The 12,773-nt window shown below is 45.7% G+C and overlaps 9 non-coding genes across 9 annotated transcripts; all 9 read left to right on the top strand.

Annotated features, from left to right (window-relative positions):
* The first annotated feature begins 188 nt into the window (after window positions 1-188).
* On the top strand, window positions 189-379 carry LOC141190633 (U2 spliceosomal RNA). Its single transcript, XR_012264652.1, has one exon. It is a non-coding gene; the product is annotated as a U2 spliceosomal RNA (small nuclear RNA).
* A 1,122-nt stretch (window positions 380-1,501) lies between these two features.
* LOC141190632 (U2 spliceosomal RNA) lies at window positions 1,502-1,692 on the top strand. Its single transcript, XR_012264651.1, has one exon. It is a non-coding gene; the product is annotated as a U2 spliceosomal RNA (small nuclear RNA).
* A 1,122-nt stretch (window positions 1,693-2,814) lies between these two features.
* Window positions 2,815-3,005, top strand: LOC141185389 (U2 spliceosomal RNA). Its single transcript, XR_012260056.1, has one exon. It is a non-coding gene; the product is annotated as a U2 spliceosomal RNA (small nuclear RNA).
* A 1,122-nt stretch (window positions 3,006-4,127) lies between these two features.
* Window positions 4,128-4,318, top strand: LOC141184857 (U2 spliceosomal RNA). Its single transcript, XR_012259573.1, has one exon. It is a non-coding gene; the product is annotated as a U2 spliceosomal RNA (small nuclear RNA).
* A 1,119-nt stretch (window positions 4,319-5,437) lies between these two features.
* Window positions 5,438-5,628, top strand: LOC141184764 (U2 spliceosomal RNA). The gene has a single exon (XR_012259488.1). It is a non-coding gene; the product is annotated as a U2 spliceosomal RNA (small nuclear RNA).
* A 1,121-nt stretch (window positions 5,629-6,749) lies between these two features.
* Window positions 6,750-6,940, top strand: LOC141190631 (U2 spliceosomal RNA). Its single transcript, XR_012264650.1, has one exon. It is a non-coding gene; the product is annotated as a U2 spliceosomal RNA (small nuclear RNA).
* A 1,123-nt stretch (window positions 6,941-8,063) lies between these two features.
* LOC141184377 (U2 spliceosomal RNA) lies at window positions 8,064-8,254 on the top strand. The gene has a single exon (XR_012259138.1). It is a non-coding gene; the product is annotated as a U2 spliceosomal RNA (small nuclear RNA).
* A 1,121-nt stretch (window positions 8,255-9,375) lies between these two features.
* Window positions 9,376-9,566, top strand: LOC141190630 (U2 spliceosomal RNA). Its single transcript, XR_012264649.1, has one exon. It is a non-coding gene; the product is annotated as a U2 spliceosomal RNA (small nuclear RNA).
* Window positions 9,567-11,566: 2,000 nt separating this feature from the next.
* On the top strand, window positions 11,567-11,750 carry LOC141185783 (U2 spliceosomal RNA). Its single transcript, XR_012260400.1, has one exon. It is a non-coding gene; the product is annotated as a U2 spliceosomal RNA (small nuclear RNA).
* Window positions 11,751-12,773: the final 1,023 nt, after the last annotated feature.

The raw sequence follows: 12,773 nt of genomic DNA, 5'->3' as shown, positions 1-12,773 counted from the left end.
CTAAAAGAGGTGGAGTTATGCAGATCTAAAACGCGTGGATTGCAGCAGCAGCAAGCCGAAAAGTGCAGGCATGTGAGGGATCTAGAGGTTGACAGCATGTCTTCTTAACGGGAGTCCAGGTGGCCATCTCCACAAATGGACTTTTCAGAATCCTTGGGTGGCACCGTAGTCGGAAACCAATTCTGGTTATCGCTTCTCGGCCTTTTGGCTAAGATCAAGTGTAGTATCTGTTCTTATCAGTTTAATATCTGATACGTCCCCTATCTGGGGACCATATATTAAATGGATTTTTAGAACAGGGAGATGGAAAAAGAGCTTGCTCTGTCCACTCCACGCATTGACCTGGTATTGCAGTATCTCCAGGACCGGTGCACCCCTTCTTTAATGCAGTTTCTAAAATCAGAAAGAATTGAATTCAATGCTTTTTGTTCATTTTGCTTGTTTGTCGGATTTTGGGATGGACTCTTTGGCTTTGCTTTTCTTCTCCTCATTGGATTTTTCATGTTAAAAGTTGCAGAAGCCAGATGACAAGCTCATTTTGGTTCAACTTCAGCAACTGTGCATTGCATTGCCATGTAATGTAATGTAATGCAATGCTATCTATCTAGCTCTCCCTCTATACTTCCTTTTGGATAAACAGACATATTAGGCAAGCATTTTGGAGCTTTCACCTAAATAACTACAGGTGGTGAGATAAGCTGCACAATATAATTGACCTTTCAGTATATTGTTGCACACACACCATCTATTTAGCAAATGCCCTTGTTATCAACAGCAGCCTTTTAAACTCACCTGAGCTAACAGGTATGTGAGCTGGTTACTCTGCTGCGCTTAAAATTTCTTTTTTGGTTTGCTACAATGCCTTTTCTGAAACGTTGTCTCCCTCTGCTGGAACACTGACTTCTTTCATTTAATGCCTGCAGACTATAAAAGAGAAACCAACCCAAAAAGTTTGGTTGATTAGTCTGTGGCATTCTTTTAAACTGTTGCTTATGGCGGTCTCTGTGAGCTTCTCAGTGACATTCAGCCATCCAGGTATCCCGCCTGCAGTAGACGGAATGTGGCAATGGAACGCTGGCTGCGCGTGTCATAATAGGCTCTGAGCCTTTATATACCTGCGCACAGCAGCAGCCACCTTCAGTCTGCTGCTGGACAGCCAGCAGCAGCAGCAGCAGGAGAGGTAATTAATCAGCAACCCTCCTGCTAAGGGTAGACAGCTGCTCGTTCCACCCCCCTCCCCCGCCTTAATTGGTTCTCCTCCCTTCCAACGGTGTTGAGGCGGGTGGGAACAGCCGGGGGTTGAGGGTACTGTGCTAAAAGAGGTGGAGTTATGCAGATCTAAAACGCGTGGATTGCAGCAGCAGCAAGCCGAAAAGTGCAGGCATGTGAGGGATCTAGAGGTTGACAGCATGTCTTCTTAACGGGAGTCCAGGTGGCCATCTCCACAAATGGACTTTTCAGAATCCTTGGGTGGCACCGTAGTCGGAAACCAATTCTGGTTATCGCTTCTCGGCCTTTTGGCTAAGATCAAGTGTAGTATCTGTTCTTATCAGTTTAATATCTGATACGTCCCCTATCTGGGGACCATATATTAAATGGATTTTTAGAACAGGGAGATGGAAAAAGAGCTTGCTCTGTCCACTCCACGCATTGACCTGGTATTGCAGTATCTCCAGGACCGGTGCACCCCTTCTTTAATGCAGTTTTTAAAATCAGAAAGAATTGAATTCAATGCTTTTTGTTCATTTTGCTTGTTTGTCGGATTTTGGGATGGACTCTTTGGCTTTGCTTTTCTTCTCCTCATTGGATTTTTCATGTTAAAAGTTGCAGAAGCCAGATGACAAGCTCATTTTGGTTCAACTTCAGCAACTGTGCATTGCATTGCCATGTAATGTAATGTAATGCAATGCTATCTATCTAGCTCTCCCTCTATACTTCCTTTTGGATAAACAGACATATTAGGCAAGCATTTTGGAGCTTTCACCTAAATAACTACAGGTGGTGAGATAAGCTGCACAATATAATTGACCTTTCAGTATATTGTTGCACACACACCATCTATTTAGCAAATGCCCTTGTTATCAACAGCAGCCTTTTAAACTCACCTGAGCTAACAGGTATGTGAGCTGGTTACTCTGCTGCGCTTAAAATTTCTTTTTTGGTTTGCTACAATGCCTTTTCTGAAACGTTGTCTCCCTCTGCTGGAACACTGACTTCTTTCATTTAATGCCTGCAGACTATAAAAGAGAAACCAACCCAAAAAGTTTGGTTGATTAGTCTGTGGCATTCTTTTAAACTGTTGCTTATGGCGGTCTCTGTGAGCTTCTCAGTGACATTCAGCCATCCAGGTATCCCGCCTGCAGTAGACGGAATGTGGCAATGGAACGCTGGCTGCGCGTGTCATAATAGGCTCTGAGCCTTTATATACCTGCGCACAGCAGCAGCCACCTTCAGTCTGCTGCTGGACAGCCAGCAGCAGCAGCAGCAGGAGAGGTAATTAATCAGCAACCCTCCTGCTAAGGGTAGACAGCTGCTCGTTCCACCCCCCCCCCCCGCCTTAATTGGTTCTCCTCCCTTCCAACGGTGTTGAGGCGGGTGGGAACAGCCGGGGGTTGAGGGTACTGTGCTAAAAGAGGTGGAGTTATGCAGATCTAAAACGCGTGGATTGCAGCAGCAGCAAGCCGAAAAGTGCAGGCATGTGAGGGATCTAGAGGTTGACAGCATGTCTTCTTAACGGGAGTCCAGGTGGCCATCTCCACAAATGGACTTTTCAGAATCCTTGAGTGGCACCGTAGTCGGAAACCAATTCTGGTTATCGCTTCTCGGCCTTTTGGCTAAGATCAAGTGTAGTATCTGTTCTTATAAGTTTAATATCTGATACGTCCCCTATCTGGGGACCATATATTAAATGGATTTTTAGAACAGGGAGATGGAAAAAGAGCTTGCTCTGTCCACTCCACGCATTGACCTGGTATTGCAGTATCTCCAGGACCGGTGCACCCCTTCTTTAATGCAGTTTCTAAAATCAGAAAGAATTGAATTCAATGCTTTTTGTTCATTTTGCTTGTTTGTCGGATTTTGGGATGGACTCTTTGGCTTTGCTTTTCTTCTCCTCATTGGATTTTTCATGTTAAAAGTTGCAGAAGCCAGATGACAAGCTCATTTTGGTTCAACTTCAGCAACTGTGCATTGCATTGCCATGTAATGTAATGTAATGCAATGCTATCTATCTAGCTCTCCCTCTATACTTCCTTTTGGATAAACAGACATATTAGGCAAGCATTTTGGAGCTTTCACCTAAATAACTACAGGTGGTGAGATAAGCTGCACAATATAATTGACCTTTCAGTATATTGTTGCACACACACCATCTATTTAGCAAATGCCCTTGTTATCAACAGCAGCCTTTTAAACTCACCTGAGCTAACAGGTATGTGAGCTGGTTACTCTGCTGCGCTTAAAATTTCTTTTTTGGTTTGCTACAATGCCTTTTCTGAAACGTTGTCTCCCTCTGCTGGAACACTGACTTCTTTCATTTAATGCCTGCAGACTATAAAAGAGAAACCAACCCAAAAAGTTTGGTTGATTAGTCTGTGGCATTCTTTTAAACTGTTGCTTATGGCGGTCTCTGTGAGCTTCTCAGTGACATTCAGCCATCCAGGTATCCCGCCTGCAGTAGACGGAATGTGGCAATGGAACGCTGGCTGCGCGTGTCATAATAGGCTCTGAGCCTTTATATACCTGCGCACAGCAGCAGCCACCTTCAGTCTGCTGCTGGACAGCCAGCAGCAGCAGCAGCAGGAGAGGTAATTAATCAGCAACCCTCCTGCTAAGGGTAGACAGCTGCTCGTTCCACCCCCCCCCCCCGCCTTAATTGGTTCTCCTCCCTTCCAACGGTGTTGAGGCGGGTGGGAACAGCCGGGGGTTGAGGGTACTGTGCTAAAAGAGGTGGAGTTATGCAGATCTAAAACGCGTGGATTGCAGCAGCAGCAAGCCGAAAAGTGCAGGCATGTGAGGGATCTAGAGGTTGACAGCATGTCTTCTTAACGGGAGTCCAGGTGGCCATCTCCACAAATGGACTTTTCAGAATCCTTGGGTGGCACCGTAGTCGGAAACCAATTCTGGTTATCGCTTCTCGGCCTTTTGGCTAAGATCAAGTGCAGTATCTGTTCTTATCAGTTTAATATCTGATACGTCCCCTATCTGGGGACCATATATTAAATGGATTTTTAGAACAGGGAGATGGAAAAAGAGCTTGCTCTGTCCACTCCACGCATTGACCTGGTATTGCAGTATCTCCAGGACCGGTGCACCCCTTCTTTAATGCAGTTTCTAAAATCAGAAAGAATTGAATTCAATGCTTTTTGTTCATTTTGCTTGTTTGTCGGATTTTGGGATGGACTCTTTGGCTTTGCTTTTCTTCTCCTCATTGGATTTTTCATGTTAAAAGTTGCAGAAGCCAGATGACAAGCTCATTTTGGTTCAACTTCAGCAACTGTGCATTGCATTGCCATGTAATGTAATGTAATGCAATGCTATCTATCTAGCTCTCCCTCTATACTTCCTTTTGGATAAACAGACATATTAGGCAAGCATTTTGGAGCTTTCACCTAAATAACTACAGGTGGTGAGATAAGCTGCACAATATAATTGACCTTTCAGTATATTGTTGCACACACACCATCTATTTAGCAAATGCCCTTGTTATCAACAGCAGCCTTTTAAACTCACCTGAGCTAACAGGTATGTGAGCTGGTTACTCTGCTGCGCTTAAAATTTCTTTTTTGGTTTGCTACAATGCCTTTTCTGAAACGTCTCCCTCTGCTGGAACACTGACTTCTTTCATTTAATGCCTGCAGACTATAAAAGAGAAACCAACCCAAAAAGTTTGGTTGATTAGTCTGTGGCATTCTTTTAAACTGTTGCTTATGGCGGTCTCTGTGAGCTTCTCAGTGACATTCAGCCATCCAGGTATCCCGCCTGCAGTAGACGGAATGTGGCAATGGAACGCTGGCTGCGCGTGTCATAATAGGCTCTGAGCCTTTATATACCTGCGCACAGCAGCAGCCACCTTCAGTCTGCTGCTGGACAGCCAGCAGCAGCAGCAGCAGGAGAGGTAATTAATCAGCAACCCTCCTGCTAAGGGTAGACAGCTGCTCGTTCCACCCCCCTCCCCCGCCTTAATTGGTTCTCCTCCCTTCCAACGGTGTTGAGGCGGGTGGGAACAGCCGGGGGTTGAGGGTACTGTGCTAAAAGAGGTGGAGTTATGCAGATCTAAAACGCGTGGATTGCAGCAGCAGCAAGCCGAAAAGTGCAGGCATGTGAGGGATCTAGAGGTTGACAGCATGTCTTCTTAACGGGAGTCCAGGTGGCCATCTCCACAAATGGACTTTTCAGAATCCTTGGGTGGCACCGTAGTCGGAAACCAATTCTGGTGATCGCTTCTCGGCCTTTTGGCTAAGATCAAGTGTAGTATCTGTTCTTATCAGTTTAATATCTGATACGTCCCCAATCTGGGGACCATATATTAAATGGATTTTTAGAACAGGGAGATGGAAAAAGAGCTTGCTCTGTCCACTCCATGCATTGACCTGGTATTGCAGTATCTCCAGGACCGGTGCACCCCTTCTTTAATGCAGTTTCTAAAATCAGAAAGAATTGAATTCAATGCTTTTTGTTCATTTTGCTTGTTTGTCGGATTTTGGGATGGACTCTTTGGCTTTGCTTTTCTTCTCCTCATTGGATTTTTCATGTTAAAAGTTGCAGAAGCCAGATGACAAGCTCATTTTGGTTCAACTTCAGCAACTGTGCATTGCATTGCCATGTAATGTAATGTAATGCAATGCTATCTATCTAGCTCTCCCTCTATACTTCCTTTTGGATAAACAGACATATTAGGCAAGCATTTTGGAGCTTTCACCTAAATAACTACAGGTGGTGAGATAAGCTGCACAATATAATTGACCTTTCAGTATATTGTTGCACACACACCATCTATTTAGCAAATGCCCTTGTTATCAACAGCAGCCTTTTAAACTCACCTGAGCTAACAGGTATGTGAGCTGGTTACTCTGCTGCGCTTAAAATTTCTTTTTTGGTTTGCTACAATGCCTTTTCTGAAACGTTGTCTCCCTCTGCTGGAACACTGACTTCTTTCATTTAATGCCTGCAGACTATAAAAGAGAAACCAACCCAAAAAGTTTGGTTGATTAGTCTGTGGCATTCTTTTAAACTGTTGCTTATGGCGGTCTCTGTGAGCTTCTCAGTGACATTCAGCCATCCAGGTATCCCGCCTGCAGTAGACGGAATGTGGCAATGGAACGCTGGCTGCGCGTGTCATAATAGGCTCTGAGCCTTTATATACCTGCGCACAGCAGCAGCCACCTTCAGTCTGCTGCTGGACAGCCAGCAGCAGCAGCAGCAGGAGAGGTAATTAATCAGCAACCCTCCTGCTAAGGGTAGACAGCTGCTCGTTCCACCCCCCCCCCCGCCTTAATTGGTTTTCCTCCCCTCCAACGGTGTTGAGGCGGGTGGGAACAGCCGGGGGTTGAGGGTACTGTGCTAAAAGAGGTGGAGTTATGCAGATCTAAAACGCGTGGATTGCAGCAGCAGCAAGCCGAAAAGTGCAGGCATGTGAGGGATCTAGAGGTTGACAGCATGTCTTCTTAACGGGAGTCCAGGTGGCCATCACCACAAATGGACTTTTCAGAATCCTTGGGTGGCACCGTAGTCGGAAACCAATTCTGGTTATCGCTTCTCGGCCTTTTGGCTAAGATCAAGTGTAGTATCTGTTCTTATCAGTTTAATATCTGATACGTCCCCTATCTGGGGACCATATATTAAATGGATTTTTAGAACAGGGAGATGGAAAAAGAGCTTGCTCTGTCCACTCCACGCATTGACCTGGTATTGCAGTATCTCCAGGACCGGTGCACCCCTTCTTTAATGCAGTTTCTAAAATCAGAAAGAATTGAATTCAATGCTTTTTGTTCATTTTGCTTGTTTGTCGGATTTTGGGATGGACTCTTTGGCTTTGCTTTTCTTCTCCTCATTGGATTTTTCATGTTAAAAGTTGCAGAAGCCAGATGACAAGCTCATTTTGGTTCAACTTCAGCAACTGTGCATTGCATTGCCATGTAATGTAATGTAATGCAATGCTATCTATCTAGCTCTCCCTCTATACTTCCTTTTGGATAAACAGACATATTAGGCAAGCATTTTGGAGCTTTCACCTAAATAACTACAGGTGGTGAGATAAGCTGCACAATATAATTGACCTTTCAGTATATTGTTGCACACACACCATCTATTTAGCAAATGCCCTTGTTATCAACAGCAGCCTTTTAAACTCACCTGAGCTAACAGGTATGTGAGCTGGTTACTCTGCTGCGCTTAAAATTTCTTTTTTGGTTTGCTACAATGCCTTTTCTGAAACGTTGTCTCCCTCTGCTGGAACACTGACTTCTTTCATTTAATGCCTGCAGACTATAAAAGAGAAACCAACCCAAAAAGTTTGGTTGATTAGTCTGTGGCATTCTTTTAAACTGTTGCTTATGGCGGTCTCTGTGAGCTTCTCAGTGACATTCAGCCATCCAGGTATCCCGCCTGCAGTAGACGGAATGTGGCAATGGAACGCTGGCTGCGCGTGTCATAATAGGCTCTGAGCCTTTATATACCTGCGCACAGCAGCAGCCACCTTCAGTCTGCTGCTGGACAGCCAGCAGCAGCAGCAGCAGGAGAGGTAATTAATCAGCAACCCTCCTGCTAAGGGTAGACAGCTGCTCGTTCCACCCCCCCCCCCCCGCCTTAATTGGTTCTCCTCCCTTCCAACGGTGTTGAGGCGGGTGGGAACAGCCGGGGGTTGAGGGTACTGTGCTAAAAGAGGTGGAGTTATGCAGATCTAAAACGCGTGGATTGCAGCAGCAGCAAGCCGAAAAGTGCAGGCATGTGAGGGATCTAGAGGTTGACAGCATGTCTTCTTAACGGGAGTCCAGGTGGCCATCTCCACAAATGGACTTTTCAGAATCCTTGGGTGGCACCGTAGTCGGAAACCAATTCTGGTTATCGCTTCTCGGCCTTTTGGCTAAGATCAAGTGTAGTATCTGTTCTTATCAGTTTAATATCTGATACGTTCCCTATCTGGGGACCATATATTAAATGGATTTTTAGAACAGGGAGATGGAAAAAGAGCTTGCTCTGTCCACTCCACGCATTGACCTGGTATTGCAGTATCTCCAGGACCGGTGCACCCCTTCTTTAATGCAGTTTCTAAAATCAGAAAGAATTGAATTCAATGCTTTTTGTTCATTTTGCTTGTTTGTCGGATTTTGGGATGGACTCTTTGGCTTTGCTTTTCTTCTCCTCATTGGATTTTTCATGTTAAAAGTTGCAGAAGCCAGATGACAAGCTCATTTTGGTTCAACTTCAGCAACTGTGCATTGCATTGCCATGTAATGTAATGTAATGCAATGCTATCTATCTAGCTCTCCCTCTATACTTCCTTTTGGATAAACAGACATATTAGGCAAGCATTTTGGAGCTTTCACCTAAATAACTACAGGTGGTGAGATAAGCTGCACAATATAATTGACCTTTCAGTATATTGTTGCACACACACCATCTATTTAGCAAATGCCCTTGTTATCAACAGCAGCCTTTTAAACTCACCTGAGCTAACAGGTATGTGAGCTGGTTACTCTGCTGCGCTTAAAATTTCTTTTTTGGTTTGCTACAATGCCTTTTCTGAAACGTTGTCTCCCTCTGCTGGAACACTGACTTCTTTCATTTAATGCCTGCAGACTATAAAAGAGAAACCAACCCAAAAAGTTTGGTTGATTAGTCTGTGGCATTCTTTTAAACTGTTGCTTATGGCGGTCTCTGTGAGCTTCTCAGTGACATTCAGCCATCCAGGTATCCCGCCTGCAGTAGACGGAATGTGGCAATGGAACGCTGGCTGCGCGTGTCATAATAGGCTCTGAGCCTTTATATACCTGCGCACAGCAGCAGCCACCTTCAGTCTGCTGCTGGCCAGCCAGCAGCAGCAGCAGCAGGAGAGGTAATTAATCAGCAACCCTCCTGCTAAGGGTAGACAGCTGCTCGTTCCACCCCCCCCCCCGCCTTAATTGGTTCTCCTCCCTTCCAACGGTGTTGAGGCGGGTGGGAACAGCCGGGGGTTGAGGGTACTGTGCTAAAAGAGGTGGAGTTATGCAGATCTAAAACGCGTGGATTGCAGCAGCAGCAAGCCGAAAAGTGCAGGCATGTGAGGGATCTAGAGGTTGACAGCATGTCTTCTTAACGGGAGTCCAGGTGGCCATCTCCACAAATGGACTTTTCAGAATCCTTGGGTGGCACCGTAGTCGGAAACCAATTCTGGTTATCGCTTCTCGGCCTTTTGGCTAAGATCAAGTGTAGTATCTGTTCTTATCAGTTTAATATCTGATACGTCCCCTATCTGGGGACCATATATTAAATGGATTTTTAGAACAGGGAGATGGAAAAAGAGCTTGCTCTGTCCACTCCACGCATTGACCTGGTATTGCAGTATCTCCAGGACCGGTGCACCCCTTCTTTAATGCAGTTTCTAAAATCAGAAAGAATTGAATTCAATGCTTTTTGTTCATTTTGCTTGTTTGTCGGATTTTGGGATGGACTCTTTGGCTTTGCTTTTCTTCTCCTCATTGGATTTTTCATGTTAAAAGTTGCAGAAGCCAGATGACAAGCTCATTTTGGTTCAACTTCAGCAACTGTGCATTGCATTGCCATGTAATGTAATGTAATGCAATGCTATCTATCTAGCTCTCCCTCTATACTTCCTTTTGGATAAACAGACATATTAGGCAAGCATTTTGGAGCTTTCACCTAAATAACTGCAGGTGGTGAGATAAGCTGCACAATATAATTGACCTTTCAGTATATTGTTGCACACACACCATCTATTTAGCAAATGCCCTTGTTATCAACAGCAGCCTTTTAAACTCACCTGAGCTAACAGGTATGTGAGCTGGTTACTCTGCTGCGCTTAAAATTTCTTTTTTGGTTTGCTACAATGCCTTTTCTGAAACGTTGTCTCCCTCTGCTGGAACACTGACTTCTTTCATTTAATGCCTGCAGACTATAAAAGAGAAACCAACCCAAAAAGTTTGGTTGATTAGTCTGTGGCATTCTTTTAAACTGTTGCTTATGGCGGTCTCTGTGAGCTTCTCAGTGACATTCAGCCATCCAGGTATCCCGCCTGCAGTAGACGGAATGTGGCAATGGAACGCTGGCTGCGCGTGTCATAATAGGCTCTGAGCCTTTATATACCTGCGCACAGCAGCAGCCACCTTCAGTCTGCTGCTGGACAGCCAGCAGCAGCAGCAGGAGAGGTAATTAATCAGCAACCCTCCTGCTAAGGGTAGACAGCTGCTCGTTCCATCCCCCCCCCCCGCCTTAATTGGTTCTCCTCCCTTCCAACGGTGTTGAGGCGGGTGGGAACAGCCGGGGGTTGAGGGTACTGTGCTAAAAGAGGTGGAGTTATGCAGATCTAAAACGCGTGGATTGCAGCAGCAGCAAGCCGAAAAGTGCAGGCATGTGAGGGATCTAGAGGTTGACAGCATGTCTTCTTAACGGGAGTCCAGGTGGCCATCTCCACAAATGGACTTTTCAGAATCCTTGGGTGGCACCGTAGTCAGAAACCAATTCTGGTTATCGCTTCTCGGCCTTTTGGCTAAGATCAAGTCTAGTATCTTTCGAAAAGGCGGTTTTGGATGTTGGCCCCCCTAGTAGATTGATACATTATGCACACTGGGGTTTAGGCGCTTGTTAGTACGCCAGGTGGCTAATATAGTCATCTGGTGGAAAGCATGGCCCCCCAGGATCGACGCCATTGGGTCGGGGAAGATCGAAAGACCGAAGTGTGAAGTGCCCCAGGAGTGGTGACCCTGGGGTGCCTTAACTCACTGGGATTGGGAACCCCACTTGAGTTTATGGCACATTTGCACAAGCACTTCAAATTTTCTTTCTTCGCACACACCCTTATTCCGGGCCTTCTGGCCTTAGGATGGGGAATTTTTCAATTCCCGGTCGAAGGTCCGGGCAGTATTATACTGTGAAACCTTCACTATTTATTTAATTTCTTTGTCACTGTGTGTCCACTTATTCACGTGTGTCACGTCCTACTAGGATTTTGTCGGGATGCGGTTCCCTTACGGGTTCCTCTCTTGGCAGGTCTAGGGGGGGAGTGTGTGGCCATCAGGTTCCGCTCCCCCCTGAACCCCCCTGGCTCTCCTCTTTCGGGAGGAGAGCGTTGTTGGCTCCCCTCTTCCGGGAGGGTAGCACAGTCTTTGGCTCCCAGTGCCTTGCTCGGGTGAGAACTCGGGCAGGTGCTGGGGGTAAGATTGGGTCGCCTCTGGCTCCGGCTGGAGGTGGCTATTTGTCCCTGTTCCTCGCTGTGGCCTTCTGGCTCGGAGGGACGGGGAATGGTTTGGGGGACCCTTCTCCTTTTGGAGAGGGTTTCAAGAAGACCAGCATCCTAGTGCACTTTTTTTGTGGCACTTGTCACTTTTTTAAGCGCACTCGGGTTTTGTACACGAATTCGGGCTTTCGATAAAAAAAAAAAATCTGTTCTTATCAGTTTAATATCTGATACGTCCCCTATCTGGGGACCATATATTAAATGGATTTTTAGAACAGGGAGATGGAAAAAGAGCTTGCTCTGTCCACTCCACGCATTGACCTGGTATTGCAGTATCTCCAGGACCGGTGCACCCCTTCTTTAATGCAGTTTCTAAAATCAGAAAGAATTGAATTCAATGCTTTTTGTTCATTTTGCTTGTTTGTCGGATTTTGGGATGGACTCTTTGGCTTTGCTTTTCTTCTCCTCATTGGATTTTTCATGTTAAAAGTTGCAGAAGCCAGATGACAAGCTCATTTTGGTTCAACTTCAGCAACTGTGCATTGCATTGCCATGTAATGTAATGTAATGCAATGCTATCTATCTAGCTCTCCCTCTATACTTCCTTTTGGATAAACAGACATATTAGGCAAGCATTTTGGAGCTTTCACCTAAATAACTACAGGTGGTGAGATAAGCTGCACAATATAATTGACCTTTCAGTATATTGTTGCACACACACCATCTATTTAGCAAATGCCCTTGTTATCAACAGCAGCCTTTTAAACTCACCTGAGCTAACAGGTATGTGAGCTGGTTACTCTGCTGCGCTTAAAATTTATTTTTTGGTTTGCTACAATGCCTTTTCTGAAACGTTGTCTCCCTCTGCTGGAACACTGACTTCTTTCATTTAATGCCTGCAGACTATAAAAGAGAAACCAACCCAAAAAGTTTGGTTGATTAGTCTGTGGCATTCTTTTAAACTGTTGCTTATGGCGGTCTCTGTGAGCTTCTCAGTGACATTCAGCCATCCAGGTATCCCGCCTGCAGTAGACGGAATGTGGCAATGGAACGCTGGCTGCGCGTGTCATATAAGGCTCTGAGCCTTTATATACCTGCGCACAGCAGCAGCCACCTTCAGTCTGCTGCTGGACAGCCAGCAGCAGCAGCAGGAGAGGTAATTAATCAGCAACCCTCCTGCTAAGGGTAGACAGCTGCTCGTTCCACCCCCCCCCGCCTTAATTGGTTCTCCTCCCTTCCAACGGTGTTGAGGCGGGTGGGAACAGCCGGGGGTTGAGGGTACTGTGCTAAAAGAGGTGGAGTTATGCAGATCTAAAACGCGTGGATTGCAGCAGCAGCAAGCCGAAAAGTGCAGGCATGTGAGGGATCTAGAGGTTGACAG

The sequence above is a fragment of the Phyllobates terribilis genome, unplaced genomic scaffold (assembly GCF_046119375.1).
Source record: "Phyllobates terribilis strain yellow unplaced genomic scaffold, ASM4611937v1 Scaffold_40__1_contigs__length_11209783, whole genome shotgun sequence".
Lineage (NCBI taxonomy): Eukaryota > Metazoa > Chordata > Amphibia > Anura > Dendrobatidae > Phyllobates > Phyllobates terribilis.
This window is presented reverse-complemented; position numbering and strand designations above follow the sequence as displayed.